Source organism: Cicer arietinum, unplaced genomic scaffold, assembly GCF_000331145.2.
Source record: "Cicer arietinum cultivar CDC Frontier isolate Library 1 unplaced genomic scaffold, Cicar.CDCFrontier_v2.0 Ca_scaffold_4763_v2.0, whole genome shotgun sequence".
NCBI lineage: Eukaryota > Viridiplantae > Streptophyta > Magnoliopsida > Fabales > Fabaceae > Cicer > Cicer arietinum.
This window is the reverse complement of record NW_027338412.1, coordinates 1-4,781: the sequence shown is the minus strand read 5'-3', so window position 1 is coordinate 4,781 and position 4,781 is coordinate 1. Positions and strand designations below refer to the sequence as shown.

Here is a 4,781-nt window from a genome sequence, read left to right as displayed (position 1 = left end):
ATCCAGTTTAGGCAGCTTTCAGTCTCTATAAACTTGATGGAATATTTCTTACACAAGATACGAAGTCATCAATCAATGGCATGAAGGAGTTCAATCAGGAACAGAAAGACTTTATTTAGGGTCAGATCACAATGGGTAAGCAAGCAAGCCTTGCAGTGTGACCGCAACTTGCTAGCCGACACCGGCTACCGCAAAGAGTTCAGTGTAAAAAAAAAGCTAAAGAAAAGACCCTTCCATTATTATACTGAATATTACCTTTAAACCCCTTACGCAATGAAGCAAAGTTCAGAACTTTAGTCAGGGTCAACTCAAGATAACTCTTTCATCCGTCGAAGCAGAGACAGGAATTGCTACTTGAACTAGAAAGCATACTACTTAGATAATATCGTTCCTTGCCTACGGGATGTGTACATGAATTACTATTATCTAAGTAGTATGCTTTCTAGTTCAAGTAGCAATTCCTGTCTCTGCTTCGACGGATGAAAGAGTTATCTTGAGTTGACCCTGACTAAAGTTCTGAACTTTGCTTCATTGCGTAAGGGGTTTAAAGGTAATATTCAGTATAATAATGGAAGGGTCTTTTCTTTAGCTTTTTTTTTACACTGAACTCTTTGCGGTAGCCGGTGTCGGCTAGCAAGTTGCGGTCACACTGCAAGGCTTGCTTGCTTACCCATTGTGATCTGACCCTAAATAAAGTCTTTCTGTTCCTGATTGAACTCCTTCATGCCATTGATTGATGACTTCGTATCTTGTGTAAGAAATATTCCATCAAGTTTATAGAGACTGAAAGCTGCCTAAACTGGATCAATAGAATAGAACACAGGTAAGGACGAATGCGAGAGAATGAGACTCGTAGGTAGTATTTGTTACTTGCACCGGTCGTTACACCGACGCCAAATTAAGGCCGACATGGAGCCATGCGCATGATTCCAAGAGTCACTAGAGGCGAAACTTAGTAAGAATAACCAGTAACGAATGGATGAAGCAAGCACTTTTAGATGGTATCGATCAGAGCCAATCAACCCTTTTCCCTGATTATCGTCACTTAAATCCCACTAGCCGAAATTTAATCCGTCAAGTAACAGATAAGCCAGAGATCCAGATCATTAGAATACGTCACCGGTCCGAGACGAGATTGGCCTTATCTCGAAAAAGAGTAGGTTATTCCTATCACTAGGAGTAGTAGCGCTAGCGGCGCAGAAGGATAAAGTAGCTAAGCGCTAAAAAGCTATCTAGATAGTTTCCAGCTGAGGGATATTGGCTTAGATTGGTCTTAGCTTCGACTCGTAGTCTTCGACCACTCTTCTTCTTATCCCCGAAGGTAGCTTGCTTCCATTCAGGTAGCTATTGCTGAGAAATGGCCGAAAAAAGGAAAGTATTATTCCACTTGCTTTCTCGCTTGACTTGAAAACTGGAAAAACGGCAGCTATCGGAAAGAAAACAAACAAGGAGTTTACTACGCAGGCTTTTTTTTAGAGAGTCAGGGGGGTTTGCTTGCTGGCTCTCAGGGCTTATAGTAGGTTCTGTTTTAATTTTAGGTATTCCCTTTCATTAGCTACGCTCGGGTTTCACCAACTTCGCGTCGGGTTCACTTCAGTGAAATCTTGTTAAAGCAAACCAACGGTTGGTTGAACCTTAGGACGGTAGCGAAAGGAACCTTCTAGCTAACCGGGTAAATTCAAACTCACTACATACTCCATGGAATTGAGAACCCGGCGTAATTGGTTTTCTCCAGCGGCTCTTTTTCCTATATTCTTTCAGATGGCCCTGCTACGTCTGCCCAGCCCACTACAGAACAGGCCTGACTCCCGTGAGCAGGTCCGCTGGCTCTTAGTATGGCTTTTTACTTTTCTGATCCGGCATGATAACAACTCGAACTCAACTTCTATTCTTTCAAGAGCAAGAGAAAGGCACCGAGATCCCGCCGTCGTTTGCCCTATGCCAATAGGATCGACTTGGGTAGTCAGATTCAATTGTTATATTAAAAAATACGAAAGTAAGGGGCCGGAAATCTTGGGATCAAAAGGTTGTTCTAAAGGACTGTAAATCCTTGCTCCTAGGATCCAAGAAGGGGTTTTTGGTTTCTAAATTACTAATTACATAACTGACTACCCTACTAGTGTAGTGTCTACTGACTGAGTCGTGAATTAGATTGGATGGGCCGATGGAGAATCAAATTAGGAGTTGTGGAAAGGACTTAAGAGACTATGTATCAAGACTCGCGATAGGATTTGAGTGCTCAGTCATTCAATATTTTTGGGGTTATTTTTTCTTATAGAAAAAAAGGTAGCTTGCTTACTTAGTGCTTGTGCTAAGGGATGACTTGGTTGCTTTTTTTTTATGCCCATACTATTGTATCGATAGATCCCGGGATCAATACAAAAAAACCTATGAATTAGAGTAGAGCAGTTGACGATTATTTCGAATTTATTGGAAGAAGAATAGGTGTAGCGAAGAAAAGAAATTCGGAGCTAGAAAGAAAGGGTAGGTTGAATCTGAAAAGTACTCTGTGGGGGTAACTATGTTAAGTTAATTGCGTATCGTAAAAAAAAAGAAAATGTTATGTGCTCCCGGGAAAGAAATTGCTACTCTATTCGATGGGCCAGGCCAGGAACAATCGAAAAAAGCCAGACCTGTACGGTCTCTCTTTGAATCCTTACTTAATATGCTTAATATGGTGATACCCCCGATTGTACCAACCTACATATGTATCTCCTCCATCAATCGGTACTAGTTATTGTAATTTGGATTCCTTGATTTGTCCGATGAGAAATGCGAAACGAAAGAAGGATCCTCCTGCTGGGAATTAGATCCTAAGCCCCCCCCTACAGAGATGAATTGATCGATTCATCGGATCCTAGGTCGGGACTGACGGGGCTCGAACCCGCAGCTTCCGCCTTGACAGGGCGGTGCTCTGACCGATTGAACTACAATCCCAGGAAAAAAAATTAGGTGTACAGCCTCAAAATTCTTAGATTAGATATATATTTCATTTATCTTCATTATTCATATTTTATGTCCTAGGACATAGATATTCTAGATACCAATTATGAATCGCCCGCCAAAGTCTTCCTACTTCTCAAATGTTCCAATCAGATCCGAAGAGAAATCAATCAAAAGTCAGTGGACCTGAATTGAATCATGACTATATAAGCTATTCTGATATTCAGATTCGATATAGATTAAATCGTGGAAGCGGACCTTTTATTTCCTTGGACCACGTATGAATTCGTCGTCCGATTGAATCTTCTTGTTCCTGAATGCTTCATAGGAATCCATCGCTATTCCTTTCTTCCACCGAGAAAGGTTCATTCCGAGTCACAAGAGCAATTTCTCTCGTTATGGTAATGCAATGCAAGAGGTCTCGGAAATCGGGTTGTTTCTGATGATGAAAACCCGATATTTTAAGGTCGGTAATGTTAGAAGACGACTGTCGGTATCTGATGGTAAGTAAGATACCTACGGTCGGTATATCTTTGAAAGCTCAGACGGATATAAACGGACTCCTCGAGGGCTACTTAAGGCACTTTAGTGCAAGCAAACCAACCAGAAGGACTGGAGCTGTTGGATGTTGTTCAGTGCTGCTATAAATTAAAAACCAAAAAGCTCTGCGTCGAACTTCAGCCCCTTCGAGTTGGCGACGGGGCAACAGCCTCTGACGCCCCACACCATTGCGGCAGGAGGAGGCTTGCCCATCAGCCTACTTTGCCAAGACGTGGCAGGAGCGCAACGACCTAGCCCAAACCTACTTAAACTAAAGGCCTTAATGTAAAATCAAAAAACCGAGGAAAATAACGTCAAGTAGAAACGAACAAGGTCTTACGGCACGATCGCTATCTCTTTTCTTTTTCTCTCCTCTATCGAAAGAGGGGATGATACGTGGCGTGGTCTGATCGTTTGGTCAACGAGACGTACGTAAGTCGACATAGCTCCATTTATATTCATATTCTTTTTTTTCTTTCACTTAGCCCCCCTCTCCCCGGACCAACCCGGATCTGCCCTCGAAAGTCTCTCTGCATTTTGGGAGCAGAGCATGCAAAATCGAGCAATGAATCTTAGAAAAATTGCCTCGGGTCTCTAAAAATCTATAAAAATGAAAAGCCCGGGTAGAAGCACAAGCAAAAGGAGAGAGGAAAAGTAGAAAAAAGGAAGGGGGGAGGAGACTCGCCTCAATACTTCCCACTGGACGAGAGGCGCACCTAACCCACCTACCCACTCATCAATCACGGTGTTCAGCTGACTTGCACTGATAGACCCCTATTGTTTTGGAATTGGAATTAGGCGCCCATCTTTTGACTGTTGTCAACTAATCTCTTCAATGTTCGATTCTACTCTATGTTAGAACATTTCTGTGAATGCTATTCTGATCTAAGTGGTCCTATTCTGTGTCCCGTGCTAGGAAGCATTATTCCTCTTTTCATTCCAAATTCAAGAATACGACCGATACGATTGATTGGTCTGTGTGCCTCTCTTATTACTTTTTTGTATTCCCCTGTTCCTCGGATACAATTCGATCCTTCTACGGCCAAATCTCAATTTGTGGAAAGCCTTCGATGGCTTCCTTATGAAAACATAAATTTTAATTTGGGTATAGACGGTCTCTCTTTTTTCTTCGTGATATTGACCACATTTCTGATCCCTATTTGTATTTTAGTGGGTTGGTCTGGTATGAGAAGTTATGGGAAAGCGTATATTACAGCATCTCTAATTCGTGAATTTCTAATGATCGCCGTGTTCCGCATGCTGGATCCTCTACTATTCTATGTTCTTCCCGAAAGCGT

The 4,781-nt window shown here is 42.2% G+C and overlaps 1 non-coding gene across 1 annotated transcript; it reads right to left on the bottom strand.

Moving 5' to 3' along the window:
- Positions 1-2,863: 2,863 nt before the first annotated feature.
- TRNAD-GUC (transfer RNA aspartic acid (anticodon GUC)) lies at positions 2,864-2,937 on the bottom strand. Its single transcript has one exon. It is a non-coding gene; the product is annotated as a tRNA-Asp (tRNA).
- Between the last annotated feature and the right edge of the window lie 1,844 nt (positions 2,938-4,781).